At 38.8% G+C, this 18,112-nt stretch overlaps 1 long non-coding RNA gene across 1 annotated transcript in view; it reads left to right on the forward strand.

Moving 5' to 3' along the window:
- The first annotated feature begins 3,891 nt into the window (after positions 1 to 3,891).
- The window catches only part of LOC116697189 (uncharacterized), a 26,635-nt gene continuing 12,414 nt past the window's right edge, over positions 3,892 to 18,112 (forward strand). Inside the window, exon 1 of the long non-coding RNA XR_004333954.1 lies at positions 3,892 to 3,963. This is a non-coding gene — a long non-coding RNA (uncharacterized LOC116697189). The remainder of the gene's footprint in view (positions 3,964 to 18,112) is intronic.

Raw genomic sequence — 18,112 nt, forward strand, 5'->3', positions numbered from 1 at the left:
ACAAGAAAATGAAATCATGAATGTATTGGTCTCTGACCAGTCTGCCATTAATATCTGGGAATATCGCTGCTTTTTCCCACTTAATCTCTGCAGCGTCCTGCATAAACCTGAAGCTGCACAGACCACGGATGCCGCGCTGCTCATCTTTACTTTTACAGAGAGAGTGGACACTGATACAATGCACAGGTCTGCTTGCAGGCAGCGGCCGCACGCCAGAAAGTGGCCAACGGGCAGCGGCTACCGGGCAGCAACCACGGGGCCCTGAGCAGCGGCCACCGGGCAGCAGCCACCGGGCAACGACCACTGGGCAGCGGCCAACGGGCAGCGGCCACCGGGCCTCAGCCTTGAAACACTAACGTCCCACCTGGAAAAGTCTCCCGATTGCCACTCCGCATCTGGGTGCCAGTGCAACCATTTTAAATCAAACTTGTGACAACAATAGTGACAGTAGGTTAATGCATGTTAATAAAAATAAAGCAGAACATATGCAGAAGACAACATAATAACTGTTAAAGACGTTTATTTTGGATCAGAGCGGCAGCTGATTGAACACATGAGACTCCAGGATTAATGTTAGCCTGGCTGTTAGCCTGCTCTGGACCAGGCTAGCCGCAAAGAATAAATCTCCATGGTTACTTGGCTGGGTTTAATTCAACCTGGTTTCGTGCAACCGAGTCAAAGCTAAATTCATCTAGGATAACTTGAATATCCCGGCTTAATCCCTTATCCTGGTTTTGTGTAACAGGCCCCTGGATTGTATTTTCCTATGTTGTTGTGTCTAAATGACTAATGCGAACAAAAATCTTTGACATCCAGGTTCAGTATTAGGCAAAATTGCTGCAGTCAGCAGCGGCGAAACAAGCTACAATGTAAGTACATAGGGCAATTTTCTAGCTTGTATTTACCTTCACAAAAATGCTCATTTCACCACTGACAGGCTCAGGTTGTCTGACATCATTATGGAAAGGATTTCTAAGGAGGTTGATCTTTTCTTGTCCTTTTTTTTTAAACATAAAACATCCGCAAAATTTTGTTTGCTAAACCCACCAAACTCCATGTTAATAAACAGTAATTTTAGCACTATGAAATACACTTTATTTAAAATAGAAATAAATAAAATAAAACTATGAAAAGCCATTTTGGGTTGTTTATTCACTTTTTACAACCATCAAAACTCTAGTTTTGGTTGAAATAAACACATAGTCTACCGTTTTACATGTGAAAACATGTTGGCTACACACTAAAATCATTGCTTTTTTAAATCTGTTTAAGTCTGGTAGGTTTAGTGTTAGCAACTTTAGAGCTCTTTCTGGTTAAACAGAATGGTCTCAAAGAGATTTTAAAGGTCTATCTCTGAAGGCATCCTTTCCATAATGTTAGATGCTTAGAATATTAATCTGAGCCTGTCAGTGGCAAACAAGCACTTTTGTAAAGGTAAATACAAGCTGGACAATTGCCCTATTAACTTAAATTGTGGCTTGTTTTGCCACTGGTGACTGCAGCAATCTTGCTTAATACTGGACAAATGTCAAAGATTGTTGTTCCCATCAGTCACTTAGACACAGTAACACAGGAAAAAAAGGTTGAAAAACGTTACCCTATAAGTGTTATATACATTATATAATTGTAGAGTTAGTTTTGCGCAGTTAACTGCAATAATGAATCATACTTTGTAAAATGGTCATATGTTTGATACGTTAAGTCTTAACCTGAAAAAATGAATATCCAAACATAAATGTAGTCAAGTAAAAAGTACAATAGGTCCCTGTAAAATGTCATTGGATAGAAGTATAAAGTAGCAAATAAGAATAAATAAATAGTACCTCAAAACTGTACTCAAATACAGAAATTTGAAACAATTTACTTAATTACTTTCTACCACCTACATAGATTGTAATAATACTGCAAAGTTTAGTCCTTGTGACTTTTTTTCCTTACCTTGTGCACACACACACACACACACAAACACACACACACACAGTACCAAAGTTTATTACAAGGATCTGTAAGCACATAAGCATATCCATGTAGACAGGCAAAGATAATGTACAGTAAAACACAGTACATATTTAATCCCCCTTGTTATCTATCCCACTGCTTCCCTTTTGCCTTTTACAGCCACTGGGGAAGTTTCATGCATAGTGCATTTTCCATCATAGTTGTGTGTGTTTTTTCATCCTCAAATATGCAGATGATGAGGCAAAATCAATGAGCGTATGTCATCAGCTAATCCTGTGGATGTGTGTGTTTGCTCAAGAATAAGTTTGCACGAGTCTATATGCAGGAACTAGTCTACCTATGTTTGTGCTTTTCAATCTAAGGACTGTGCACCTGTCTCCAGAATGATGTAGAAAGTGTGAAAGAATATGTATTTCTCTTTTCATAAGAAAGAGGAGGAGAACTACAACTCTGAGTTATCCACATGAGCCACCACACATCTGTTGTATGTTTGTGAGTGTGTGCAATTGCACAGTGTATGATGCCATAAAATAATAATTAAAAATAAACACATAAAATGCCTACATGATGTGATCCACATGACAAATGTTAAGGTTGTTTTATTATTAACTATAAATGGTATTGCACCTTCATACATTGTAGACCTTCTAATTCCTAATAAGCCAACAAGAGCCCTCAGATCATCTGATACTGGTAATTTAATTGTTCCCAAAGCAAGCAGATAATCTGCTTTTAGCTACTACGCTACCAAGAATGGGGAACACCCTGCCCAGTTATATCAGAAGCTTTGCTGACTCTTTTAAAACTCAACTGAAGACCTACCTATTCAGGCTGGTATATAGTTAATGTGGTTCATTTTAGCTTTTTTACTGTGCCTTTTTATTGTCTTTTCCCCTCTTATTATGAATTTATCTTATGTGTTTTGTCATTGTTCTAACTTGAGTCAAAACCCATTCCAATAAGACTTAATAAGATCTTCTTTATTTGCAAAAGTGATCTGAGAGGAAGCTCTGCCGAGCTGTCCCCTTACTTTTTTCTTCGTTTTTTGTCTACACTGAAACATCTGGTTGGTTCTATGTATGTGTTTTTTTGTCTTTAATTATTGTGTTTTCTTTTACTGTAATACCACACTGTTAAGCACTTTGAGCAGCATTTCATTGTACAAAAGGCGCTATACAAATTGTTATTATCATTATTAATGCAATTGAAACTTGCAAAATTGTTTCAAACAAAGTATTTTTATGCATGCAAGAGAGGATCAAAAGAGTAAATATGGAGGCTATGGTTACAATACTGAGCTTTAGTATTCATGAGCATATGGACAGCAATCTAAATGACACATTTCCATATAAGTTAATGTTCTGCACTCAGCCTGAAAGTCAACCCACAGTGATTCACTGTGATGCATGTTAGACTGTACACACATCATCACATCACTAAAAATAAATGAGTATAACCTCTCTCAGCGGTGCAATGGTATTTGTGGAGGCGGTTTGCTGTGACCTCAGCATCCTATACATTTTAATAGTTATTAGGGTTAAAAATCGGTGTGCTCTTTAAATGTAGAAAAGACGCTCTGGCATTACATGTCTATCTGAATGTGCACTTACTAGAGTTTAACAAAAAAAATTAGAGAGAACAAAAGCAGCATGTAGTATTATGAAGTAACTTCAGGAAAATAAAAATATATTTTATGGTCAACGTAACCCAAGCTGCACAAACTGACACAATAAATGTGTTATTTGTATCACAAACAGTTTTCTAGCTTCAGAACAGTCAGCTTATTCAAAAAAAAAAAAACATCACTGCCTCATATGGAAACAACCAAACAAGACTGCTAGGGCCTGCAGAGACTGGTTTGCTCAGCTGGACTTACAACATACCACCCTGCCTTAAGTTGGCTTTTGACTTTCTGGTCTACAGCAGAGTGTCCTCATTTAGGATCCTAGTAGGCCAGAGGGTAGAAGCTTCTCCTGAGCCTCTCAGTGCTGGCCTGGTTTATCCGTTACTTTCCATCCAACCTGAACTGAAAGAAAAGTTTGTTACCCAGGTGGTTTGGATCTTTAATGATTCTCATAGCTTTTTTTCTTACAACAACTGGTGTAAATATTTTTAAAGCCGCCTACACGTGATCCACGGCAAAACCGCTAGGTAGGGTGCAGCGCAGGAACATTCTGGAATTGGTTGGACACTGCTGTAGACCAGAAAGCCAAAAGCCAACTTTAGGCAGGGTGGTAGGTTGTGTGTTCAGCTGAGCAAACCAGTCTCTGCAGGGCATAGCAGTCCTGTTTGGTGGTTTCCATACGAGGCAGTGATGTTCCCTGTCTCAATGATGCAGGAGTAGAAATTCCTCTACCCACTCTCCCAAATATGGTCATAGACTCTATAAAAGAAGGGAACAGACGTAAAAGTAAAGATGATGTGTTTGACACTTTCATTTATGCGTGAAATGGCAACAAGTTCAAGTCAAATAAAACCAGTGACATCTGCATGTGGTTGAAAGGGAAATATATTGGCAACTATACGCGCAGTACTATATGTGGCTACATATGACACAGGCTAGTTAGGACATTTCCCCCCGTCTGTCACTAGCAATGATGATGTTGTGAATAGTGAGGATTCTCTCCGACCAATCAGTAGGCAGGTTTTCACCTCACCTTTTGGTATCGCCTCAGCTTGCTCAGAACCTCAACGGAGGGACCAAAAAGAAGTACCTTTTTAGCAGGTACTTTTTTTCGTAATGGAAAACCAAAAAAGGCGAGTAGAGTCTAGGCAAGTCGAGCAGGTATCATGCAGTGGAAAAAATGCCATGTAATTTACAAGGACCCAACAATTCTAGTAATTCCCCCAAGAGCAAGCATTTAGTGCGACAGTGGCAAGAAAAAACTCCCTTTTAGGAAGAAACCTCAGAGAGACCCAAGATTTTGGTAGGCGTTGTCTACCAAGAGATTGGGGGTGTAATAAATAGTGGCAATAACAGTCACAATGAAAGACAATGGAAAAGTGACTAGAAATAGTAGTTTTAGTAGTTCATAGCATAGCAGGGCACTGCACGGCATTTTAACAGGGCATAGAAGGACGTGCAGCAGGACCACGGTGACAGCTGCAACCATATTTTTGGTGCCACCCTAAGGACTCAGGAATAAACTCCCCAGAGCTAGGTTAGTAACAAGCACTTCTGGGACATATGTAGATGCACACAAATGGAAAGATAGAGGAGAGAGTAGCTCAGAGAACCGAATACATGAGAAACATGTTCTCTTTTCTTAGTTCTTGTCAGAACATGCATTGCAACATTCTGGATCAGCTGGAGAGTTTTATTTTAGCATCCTGATAATAACAGTATTCCAGGCACTAGTCCATGCATTTGTTACTTCCAGGCTGGACTAATTACAGTAGTCCAGCTCGGAAGTAACAAATGCATGGACTAGTTTTTCAGCATTGTTTTGAAACAGGATGCTCATAATTTTGGCAATGTTTTGAAGGTAAAAAAAAGGCTGTTCATGAGGTTTGTTTTAAGTGGCCGTTAAAAGATATATCCTCTTCAAAAAAACTCTTAGATTTCTGACAGTAGTGCTGGAGGCCGGGGCAATACCATCCAGAGTAGCTATATCTTTGGATAATGAGGTTTGGAAGTGTTTAGGGCCAATCACAATAACTTGTCTGAATTTAACATCAGAAAATTGTAGAACATCCATGATTTTGTATATTTAACACATGCTTGAAATTTAGCAAACTGACTGGTTTTGTCTGGCTTGATTGATAGCTATAATTGGGTGTCATCCGCATAACCTGTGGCTATGCGGATGACATAACTTTTGTTATGAATTGATACTATAAACAAAATTGAACATTGCTACACTGCTACTTTGAATTAGAATCATTCAAATTTGTCAAAACAATCTAAAAAAATCTGCTTTTCATTGTTATGTTGGCTACAACTTCCAGAACTACATAACTGCAGAAAGCGAGAGAGTGAACTTGCAATCGGCAGCTCTCAAGTGTGAATGTTCTTGATGAGAAGGCTGTTGCATCACCAAATCCGTGGCATGGTCTCATACAATATTTTCTTCTTAAGGGAGAAAATAGCTACTTGCAATCATAATCAATAGATTAGTGTTTTCAAGCATTAGGGGGGATTATACTATGTAAGTTAGCCTCGAATAAACCTCAGAATCAGTAGGATCAATCAGCTCTTTTTGCATAAGGGAAAATGAAAAGCCACAAAGAAAGTATCAAGAAACGGATGATATAATTAGGAGACATTATTTGGAGTTGGTCCATGACAGTGAATTACTGACAGATTCCTTGGGGCTGATAATATTTTTATTTGAAATAAACCATCCGTAGGAGTTATATATGAACTCAGGGCTTTCAGCCATGAATCACAAAATGTCCCCATATGCCAAAGAAGTCACTATGGGTGCAGTCAGTGTTCAGGCAGTTGTTTTATTATTCACAGTCTGTGCAGAAGCTCCAGGATTTGTCTTTTTGACAGCACCACCACAGTCTGTGTCATTGCTGTTCAGCTTAGGGAGCTTGTTCAAGTTAAATTTACTGAGTTGTCACCAAAACAACCACCACATCATTCATTGAAGGAGTATTTACCTGTTATGTCCTTGTGTGGGACGCATCTGGATGCATTCTCCTGCAAAAGAAGTAGGGTCAAATGCTTCCCAGACCATTTCGGTAGTTTGTAGTTTGAGTGATCAGAGCACAATGCGTCTTAATGGTTGTAAACAGGGTCTTTAAAAGAGTTGTATTTTAGTTTAGACTGGACTGTTCATCACAAACATCACTGTTTATGAATTTGTATTAAATATACTATATATACAGTATGTATTTGATTCTTCATGCATACATTGGAAATCACATGCATACATAATTAAATATGCAGCATTATTGCCAAGAACCACACATAGATTCAACATTGTGTAATAGCTGAAGAAGTTAAAATAGAATATTTCAAAATTAACTTGATTAATAAACAGCACCCAACTGTCAATAGTTTGATTACAAATCACATTTAACTGAATGTAACTCCTCTTCCAAGCTAATCTTTATTTTCTGCTCGATGTAGCTCTTTTATCTGCCTCTCACTGGCACTTGAAGAGGCCTTTGGCTTAAGCACCTCGCTGCAGTGCTGCATCTAAAATTATAACTCTGAAAGTGGGCCAAAGAGATTTAGATTTCACCGCAATGATGTGTAGGTGCCCTGATGCTGAGTTAGAGAGGTTCCCATGTTATTCTTCACATATTGTGAGATTGTGACATTTATCATTACAGCAGATCTGATATGGAGACATTATGTCATGGTTCCCTTTCTAGTACAACCTTTGTCCTCTGCAGTGCAACCTAAACACCGTCGTACACCGTAGAGTAGGGTTTTCAAAGATGACTTTACTCCTCCAAAATGCAGGTTTGAGCTTGAAGTCAACTAGTTGCTGATCATGTGGTTCTGTTACAACAACACAGAGCTGTAGCACGGTCACTGGCAAAATTAGTCAAAAACCCATCTCACTTGGAACTTCATTTGAAAGCCACAAAACCTTTGGGATATAAGGAGCTAAGGATGAGGAGAGCTGCCTGTAGCTGTTTGGATTTCTGATACGCTGAAGGACGTTTGCAGTCAGCTGTTTGTGTAAAGACTCGCAGGAGCTATGTGTTAATGCTAACCTTACAGGCTATCCAGCATTGGATCACTGGATTATTGCACCGAGCCCAAGTGCCCCCTAGTGGCGTATGTATATAAAGCTGTCTGGGTGTATCTGGGGCACTTATTTAAACAAACCCTGTGAGTATTGGCCTTGATTGGCCTTACAGCTGATTTGTGTTCATTTATGTCCAGGGCCACACCCCTTTCGATGTTCATTGCTCAACAACTCTAAAAGTAATTAAGATATGGACATACTTTATACAACGTTTAATAAGCTTGATCCATTGATGATTCAGTGAACATTTGGTAGCAATTGGATCTACGGTGTAGGGGGAGATCTCAAAAATATGTTTTTCCAAAAATTCAAAATGGCGGAAAGATTTTCTAGGCGGACCTTAATGGTCTATTAGTAGAGCACTTTAATCTGCACCTGTGCAAGAATTTTCAAGTCAATCAGGCTTACGGTGTGGGGGTCGTGGCCTTTCAAAGTTTTCATTTTGAAGCCTTACTCACAGCGCCACCATGTGCCGGACTGGGTTCATATTTCTATAGAAGCACATGCAAACCATTTCCAGTTATTACCCTAAGTTTCATGTTTCTAGCTCTTTCCAGCTCACGGGAATTTAAGCCAGAGCGTCAGACAACTAATAATAATAATAATAATAATAATAATAATAATAATAAAAACTAAAAAAACAAAACATAGGTTCTACAGCTTTGCGGTTCGAACCCTAATTACACAAAACGTGTTTATAATTTATTACATTTCCAAGTATGTTTAGGAGGAATCGGTGCCTGGATTCACCTTCACTAGCAGGACTATCACCAATCTAAGAAACTTAGAAAATTATGAGTAAGGGATGACCAAACATAAAAAAATCATAGCCCAGGTTGTAAAAGACTTTCCTTAAAAAGCTCTCCAACGTGACCTGAGGCTAAGATGAGCGACAATAATATCCTCTCCCTCGTCAGTGAAAATAAAACAGCGCAGGAGTGGAAGAGTAAATGCCACGCTCTATGACCCTGACCGGCCTCTCAAAGCAGTTGAAAATAATCAAATAGTCTGTTGTTTTAGAGACATGACAGTGTCACCAAAACACCTCAGCTCAGCAGATGGGTTCACGGCCCCTTCCTTGCCCTCTTTTGTCCTTCCTTCCCTCCTGTTACTCAACCCTCCATCATCTTGCCTATTGACCTCCACTTGCTGCAGCCTCCATTTAACTGTCCTCGTCTTCTACGCCTGCCTCTTATTCTCCTCTACCTTCATCCAACCGCCCCGTCTCTTCTCTTCATCCCTTTATCTCTTCTTTTCATCTTCCTTTTTACACTCTTCTCGCCTCCTCTTCCTTAGCCTCCCAACCTTTCCTTTCAGAGATGCTTTCATTATTCTCTCTCAGTCTGTCCGTTATACCGTCCACACACGCACAAACACACATGCACACACACCTCTTATTTCCCGTCAGCTCGATCCCCATTTGACCTTAGTAAATGCAGCCATAGAACGCCTATTGATTTATGCATACAGATGTAGTGTGTGTGCGTGTGTGTGTGTGTGTGTGTGTGTCTGTATGTGTGTGTGTGTATGTTTCCTTGTTCACCCTTTTCAATGTCACATGCTCGTTAGCTTCCCAAGTCCCTTTCAGAGTGTGTGTGAGTGTGTGTATTAGTCAGAAAAAGTGAGTGTTATGTGCATGCAGCTTGTGTGTGTGTGTGTGTGTGTGTGTGTGTGTGTGTTCACTTGCCAAGCCTGTTTGATTGAGATGGAGAGGATGTTGCAGGGTTACTTGTCTGCATGCACAATCATCCGGACCGATATAGTTTGACGGACAGCTCCTCCCCTCCAACCAGGGCACAGAGATAAGGGCAGGACAGCACTGTGATTGGTAGATAAAAGAAATTAACCCATAGGGCCGTGTGCTCTCTCTTATTCCCTCACTCCCATGCTGAATAATGTAGCTGTTTGTTTGATGAAGAAGAACTGAGGGGATGAGACAGGGAGAAACGTTGGAGGGGACGTATCAATGAGATCAAATCATAGGAACAGGAAATCCAATCTGTGTAAAGGAAAAGGAGGATGCATAAGAGAGAAGAAAATGAATCTGCAACATGAGAAATTAAGTGCAAGAGGTGAAATACAAAGAGGAAGAGAGGAAAAAATCAATGTGGGTCAGCTGATGCAAAAGACAGGACAAGAGAAAAGAGAAACCCAAGGAAAGAACAGAGGAAGGAGAAAGATCTGTGTTCTAAAATGTGACAAAAACACTGAGAAGCTGTTTAAGGTACAGAGTGTAAGTGATCTGGATTTGCTGTTGTGTAACCTTTCCACACTGCCATGCAGAACTGTTGCTGTTTCATCCAAAGCACGTTTGCAGTTGATGCATTTGAAGAACGAGGGTCAGTTTCATCATTGTTCTGTGCATTTATAAGTGTGAATATAGAACAGTGAACGTAAGGGACAAAACAATTTAGTTTGGTGCCTAGTAGTCTATAGTCTTTGTGTTCCATTCCGGAATGGCTCCGGTGCTGCAGGAAATTCTCCATTAAGAACCCCATTAAGATGGTCTTTCTTTCTCAGTTGCTTTAACAAATGCAAAATATTTCAATTTTTCTGTAGAAAGAATTTTTTTAAAGATTGTACACAATAACATTACCCTTCCAATGAAATTATAAAGCTCATCGGATAAATAGAAAGCATCTTTCCAAACCAAAACCTTATGAGGGCCTGGCTCTCCCTAATTCCATGCTAAATCACTGGGCTTCTGTCATTCAATCTTTTACCTTTTGGTTAGATACCTCAATCTCACCACCCAACTGGTTAAAGCTTCAACAGGAAGATTGCCATCCCTTCTCTGGATGTGCCATACCACTAGTAGCCCCCACTGAAATCCCTAAATCGATCTACAATCATAACACTGCCACATCTGACTTAATACGCACATGGAAACAAACAAAATCTCATTTTGGTCTTAAACCTCTATCACTCACCTTGTCAATTGACAAAAAAACACAATTAAGCCCTCCAGTTTAGACAAAACCTTCTCCACCTAGAGCAATCTGGGAATTTCTGCTATCCACAATTTATACGTCATATAAAAACAGTATATTTGCCACTTTTGCACAATTACAACGTAAGTTTAACCTGCTAAACAACAACTTTTTCAGATATTTACAGATTAAAGACTGTGTATGGAAATATCTTCCGGGATTTGAGACCCAGGAGCTTTCAACCCTAGACAGGTGCTCGTCTATGTCACCATTTAATGATCATTTTATAACTGTTTACTATTGATGACCCTTCCGAATTCTGAAAGTTTTAAACTCAAATAGGAAAATGAAATGGGTACTCAAATACCAAGCAATATTTGGGAACAGAGTCTTAAACATATACATGCGTAAATGCTGCCTTATACAGTTCAAGACACAAAGGCTTCACCTTTCTAAGGTGAAAATACACAACATCTATCAAAATGTATCACCCATGTGCAATAAATGTCAGACCTCAGAAGCAACCCTCTTTCACAGTTTTGTGTCATGTCCCAAAATAACTCCCTTCTGGATTCATATCTTTAAAACTTTCTCAGAAATTATCAACACTCCATTAGAACCATAGCCTGATTGTTGTTGGAGTGTCTGAAACATTAACAGAACTTACCAACTTCCAACAATTCCTTTCCTACTGTCTCATCACAGCAAAAAAATTGATTTTTATTTCATGGAAAGGGACAATGGTTCCTACATATAGGATGTGGCTCCAAGACCTAACCAACACATGAACACCTGAAAAGGATAAGATATGTATTGAAAGACAATTTAGTACAATACATTAAGACTTGGCAGCCCTTGGTTTCTTACCTGTCTCAATGAACGTTCTAAAATCCATATACACACTTTATTAGTATATCTCCTGAAAGAGTTAGATTAGTTGTAGAAGTAGTAAATTTGGGATTGGTTGGGGTATAGCGAAATGAGACTCTCTTGTATGCACTCTTATTATATATATATTATTTTTTATTTATTTACTTCTTTCCTTGTTTCTTTATCATTTATTATTTGGTTTAAAACTGCTTTAATTTTTTTTTTCTGTACCAAATAGTTCATGCATATAAATTAAGTTGCTTTCACAGTTCTAATAAAAGTAAGCGCTGACTTGACTAATTCATTGTCTTTACGGTAATCTGTTGCTCAATAAAAAACATTTTGAAAATATGAAATGTTTTGAAATCACAGCACATTAACCTAAATATAAAAAAATACTAATAAGTACATTTTAATATGAAAAGCAAAGTGTGCCTATCCACTTTATCTTTAAAGTTGAGACTGGTGGTTGGTCAAAACTAGAAGGGATTAAATGTAGTTAGCCACGTTATAATAGAAAATGTTGCCCAGTCTGGTTAACTCTAGAGTAATTTAATGTTAGCTGGCCGTAATTAAGCTCAAACTGTCATGTACAAGACTGTGTACATATTTTCTTAGAACGATAGAACTACTCATCCCATAAACCACTGCAGATCAATGACTAAAGAAAGCTAATGTTTGTTTAGCTAACAGCTAAATTGGTTAACTTCTAACTGAATGACTTAAAAAGTAAAACTGAAAATAACCTTTAAAATATATAACAACTGTTACGTCAGCTATAGACTGCTTTTTCCAGTGTTTAGTTGGAGTTTACATTATTTTAGACTGAATCAAGCTGTCCGCTAGCGGTTAGCCGAATTAGCTGTTGCTGCATGATAGCTCGGCGCCATGTAGCAATGCTTTGGCTGTGCTTCAACATAATATAGTCCCACAACAATATCTACCTAGGATAGGGTGACCAGACGTACAGGGGTTTCCGGGGACAGTTTTGGTGACTTGTCCCCAGCTGGATCTGTCCCCGGAAATGTCCCCGGTTTTAACTGTGACTGACAGACCCGATATTGGAATGAAAGAAAGAAAACATTGACCAAACGGAGCCAATAGTTGCTCAAGACAGCCAGAGCCAGCGCTGCTCAGAGCTCAGAGAAGTTTTAGAAAGATGATTTACGATGCTAAAATTACAGATTATTTACATGGAGCCTGGTGGGTTTAGTGAACGCAAATTTGCGGACTTTTATGTTTTAAAAAGATCTTACTCTTTAACAGAAAGGTCAACCTCCTTAGAAATCCTTTCCACAATGTTGTCAGACACTTGGATATTAATCTGAGTCTGTCAGTAGCAAAACAAGCCCTTTGGAACGTAAATACAAGCTGGACAATTATCCTATTAACTTTCATCGTAGCTTGTTTCTGCCGACTGCAGCAATCTTGTTTAATACTGCATCAATGTCAAAGGAAAATATGTCCTCAATAGTTTTTATTGTATCCGATACTCAATGAGCTGTTGCAGAAACAAGCCTGAAGCAATAAAGCAAAAGCTGTCACATAAATGTAGTTCAGTAAACATTACAACATTATGAAATATTAGGACTTTCTATCTTGAAATATTGGGATTTTCTATCTTGAAATATTACGATTTTTTATCTTGAAATATTAGGACTTTCAATTTTGAAATATTACGATTTTTTATCTTGAAATATTAAGACTTTTTATCTTGAAATATTAGTACTTTCTATCTTGGAATATTAGGACTTTCTATCTTGAAATATTAGGACCTTCTATCTTGAAACATTCCCCTCTGAGGTGTAGTGGAGTGGAGTATGAAGCAGGAGCAGGGGTGAGTCCAGGATCAGACATTTTTTTTTGGGGGGGGGGGGGCTCAGCCCCTAATGAGAACAGCCATAGGTCTAGTGTCCCCATTTTAAGTTTTACAAAAATAAAGACATGACTTGTTTTGGAGGTACATACGCTTCTGAGCTGAAAATGTCCCCAGATTTTGTCTGAGAAATCTGGTCACTTTAGCCTAGGAAATTGTCTAGTCTTAATCTGGATTGCTATTTGTACTTGTTGTGAATACACAGTCCTCAAGAAGTAATTAGTTTTTTTTTTTTTGTTTGCTCACTTTTACTCACAACATGCTAAACGGCAATATAGGATTCCATTCACTAGGCTAAGCTAACTAGCGGCAGTGCTGCCGGTGTTGCACAATGCATCCACTGAGACAAAAAATGCGTTGGCCAACCTATCTATATCTATAAGGGAGACCGAGATAAGCCCTATTTCAACAAACGGTGGTGTGTTCCTTTAATTACTTTTAATAAATACAACCTGCTAAGTTAAATATAGTTATGTAACATTTCCTTAATGTCTTCACAAATGTTACATTCAGAGGTAAGTACATTGTGGGTGGTCTCTCTGTTATTCCATGTGTTGTCTTGCTTTATTTCCTGTCTTCTACTTTCCCCCCTTTGTGATTACCTGTCCCTGCCCTTATGTGTTGCACCTGTGTCTCATTGTCTCCCGTCTTGTGTATTTAAGTTCAGTCTTCCCCTTAACCCAGTGCAAGATTGTCTGCTTCCATGTGTTCAGCCTTCAAGCATTTTTCCCTATGTCCTGTATTCCTGAGTTCCTGTTTTCCCTTAGATATTGACAATTTCCTGTTTTTGCCAGATTTTTCCTTTTTCCTGCTGTTTACTGGACAGTTTTGCCTGTGTTTTGATTAGATTGCTAATGAACCATTGTATCTTACGTACATACCTAATATATAACTGTAGCTTAATCTTGGTTAGTAAAACATAATGAGTAATTAGAGTGAGAAAACACAAACGGTTAATAAACAAATAATATATAAACATTGGAATGAAAACACGTTTACATTAAATTGTATACGTTCACTGCATCTCAGATACTTCTGACATTAAATGCATAATGTGTTTATAATATTGTGTCCACCCCCATAAATTCTGACATCTTCATAACAACACTGATTGGTCAAAGGAAGTAGAAAGTAACAACAAAATGTTTCTTTTCTCCTTTTGTCAATGGAGTGTGTCACTCGTTTTGATGAACTGTCTAAATTTAGATTTTGCCTAGCCTAAAGCTGAGGTACTGTAAGCCACATCTGTTAAGCCTCCTAATGCAGGAACAGACAGTCAGTCTGCAATGACAAAAAAAAAACATTGATGTGCAAAATATTGTATTTCTGCATATTGTCTGGGTAGCAGTAGCTTAGTCCATAGGGAGTTGGGTTGGGAACCAGGGGGCTACTGGTTCAAGTACCCGTGCAAAGTCCGGAATGTGGACTGGTAGCTGGAGACATGCCAGTTTACCTCCTGGTCACTGCCATAGTGCTCTTGAGCAAGGCACCAAACTCCTTTCAGGGTGCCTCACCAGCAGTTGCAGCTCACTCACTCTAGCATCCCTTCAGTATAAGACCTTATCATATGTATTTCAGGCCTGTGTGTTCTAACAAACAGAGTGTAAATTGTTATTTCCCATTTGGGGTTCAATAAGGAGTACAACTTATTTATTATTCTTACTGTTCATCCCTGTCAGATTGCCTTGGGTTTGCCATAGGTAGGTAACTGCTAGCCACACCTACAGTAAACAACATGCCACCTGCAAATGGTCAATGCCTTGAAGCCAAAAAGCTGATTTTGGCAAAAATGAGGATTAAGGCCAAACAGTTAGAGTCAAACTCAGACTAAAAATGCAGACTATAATCTTCTTATTTTGTGATTTAATTGTGACAGTATTGCACATTACAACTTTTACAATATTGAGTATTGTATAGTATAAAAGATTAAATAGCGTTTTTGTTTTGTGTCTACAACTGCCAAAACCATAGTTAAATTGTTTTTGGATCGTGGGTTAAAAAGGTTCCCGAATCCCAGCTTCATATAGGATTCGGCTTTTGGGGTTAATAGCTTTAGCCAAATCTGGCTTTGTCGGAAATTTGACTGGACCATCATCAGCTCAGCCAGCTTGGGACAAACACTGGAGCGATTGTCCATAAACCAGCCAGGATAAATAGGTCATGTGCCGAGCACTGTGGGATCCCCATGAGAAAAGAGCAGAGGTGTGTTTTGGTGAGTCTGGGTCTCATGGTGAGCCTGAATTCACTCTGATTCGGTTCAGGGATGAAAATGCACCATCATTGAAACTTTGAGTGTGTAAGCCCAAAGTGGAAAGGACAGTGTGTGCTTATGTGTGTGTTTAATGCCATTTGCATAGCTGCTTATCAGCTGTTGATATAAATGTTGACCATACTGGGGACTGGATGAGTGAACCAGAAGTTCAGGGACACTCTCTGTAACCAATCTGCCTTTCTAAGCTGTAGTGAACCGCGCTAAGCCAGGTTGAAAGTTGCTGCCGGTCTGCTGCATGCCTAGAGCATTGGTTGTGTTTGTGTGTGTGTGTGTGTGTGTGTGTGTGTTCCTGTTTGCCATAATGCCCAGGAGGTTGTTGGGCTGTAGATAGGCCACATACAATGTTCCCATTTGAGATAGAGAGAGACAGGGAGGGAGAGATAAAGGGAAACAGACAGAACTGGAGAGAGGAAGTGAGGATTTTTGGGTCATGTTGGTTGCCCTATTTAGTGTTTTTTGCCAACATCTCACAGGCACACACACACACACACACACACACACACACCACACACACACCCACACCCACATTACACACACATTTTGCTGAGTGACATCAAAAAGGTGTTTTCTTTACTCAATACTCATCATCAATAAATCATGCTGTTTTGTTTCTGCTGTTTGCTCGATTATTCAAATTGAACAGCACGAAGATCACAACACTTCAACATGTACTGAAAGGCAATAATGCATCTGTGTATCTACCTATTTCTTATTTTAAAGATTTTAATGCGCTGGGGCGGAATCTGCAATTTACATTCATACTAAATGTAAAGATAGCATCCTGTAGAAATTCCATTATCTCTTCTCAAACTTGTAAATGGCTACTTCTACATTTACATTATAATTTTGATTTTGCAGTGATTAAGAACTTTGACAATTAAGAAAAATATTTCGAGGGTAAATATATGTATTTTTTTGAGCTGTAGATGACAAGACAATGTAAACAGTGAAGTAGCTTTTGTCCCAGTATGAACACCTTCTTTTCTCAACTCTAAAGGATATGGTAAATACCTGTTTCTAGACATGGAAATACCTAGCTTCAGCAGAACAGTGCAGTCTGAATGTCAATACCAAAATTAGAATTTCCAATTCTTTCCTCGTCTCCTTGTAAGTCAAAGACCTGTCCTCTGCTGCCACCTCACCATCTACAACAAGTCTTGTTGTTGTACATTACTGTTAAGTTCAAAAAACACTTTAAGTGAATGTAAGGGCAAGCACATCATAATTATATAATTAAAGTACAAGAATGAATTATTGTATTAATTTACAAGAGCCCAATCAAATACCATCACTCTGACATTATAATGTTGAATCATTTGAAATGTTTCAATAGTGTTGCCAATATAATACGAAAGTGTATCCATACCAAAACAATATTTTTTTTCTGCAAGATGTCCTCATACCTAAACAGAACAGGTTGTTTGCGAAGGACTTCCAAAACGACGATTGACGTACGTGAGTTATGTGCGTTAACTTGAATAAGGTAAAATAAGTCAATGTTGACTTTTGCTATCACATAGGACACGGACTGCGGTCTCATGGGTGAAAGTCCTGTTTTTGTTTGACTCATCCATCCACCCCGAACTCTTCCCTTAGCTGACTTTGTCGCTCTTTGTACTATGTCACCTGACTTTGCTCCTGTCAGAATGAATATATTAATTAATTACTACAACCACACAACAAACATAAATACAGGTAGTAAAGAACAGACAATATAATACATAATTTTTTTTTCTTACATTGAGAAATATAAGCATGTTTTTCTATTTTCATCTCTATTCAACAAAAAAAACAGAATTGAACAATACATGGAAGATGGTAGCCAGAGACAAAGCAGCCAATCAAGAACTTTAACTTTATCTATCTTGCTCCCTAAATATCAGAAACCAATCAGTTGTAATGCCTATTTAAATATAAATCATTTCCCCAATACCTAGAAATAGAGTCACTCTGTTGCACGATTACAGCGAGATGGTTCCATTTACAACACCAGTTGTCAGTCATTAGCCATCAGGCCAACGATTCTGCAGATTTTGACTCCACTCAAACACTGTAGCAGCTCATTTCACTGTTTAGCTCATCCGCTTTTGTTGAGGTTAAGATAATCGGTGGAACCAGCTGCTGTGGTGCTTAGCTGGAATAAAAACCAGGCCTTGATGGGACATGTTTAAAAAGCATTGATGTATTCAGTAAGTTGACATCAGGAGGCTGGGGTTCTTTTGAGTAGAAAGAGAAGGGACGTTAGTTAGGGGGGAAGACAACAGCAGAGTAATTGCATTCCACTACCATTCCCCTACCTATGATGGTTCTGTCTATTGAGCTGAATTTTTTTGGGATGTATTTATATAGCGCTTTTCCAGTCTTAACAACTACTCAAAGCCCTTTTACATAGAACAGGAACCATTCACCATTCACACACCCTGTGGCCGAGGCTGCCAACAAGGTGCCACCTGCTCATCAGATAAACACTCACACACATTTACACTCCGATGGC

The sequence above is a fragment of the Etheostoma spectabile genome, chromosome 10 (genome assembly GCF_008692095.1).
Source record: "Etheostoma spectabile isolate EspeVRDwgs_2016 chromosome 10, UIUC_Espe_1.0, whole genome shotgun sequence".
Lineage (NCBI taxonomy): Eukaryota > Metazoa > Chordata > Actinopteri > Perciformes > Percidae > Etheostoma > Etheostoma spectabile.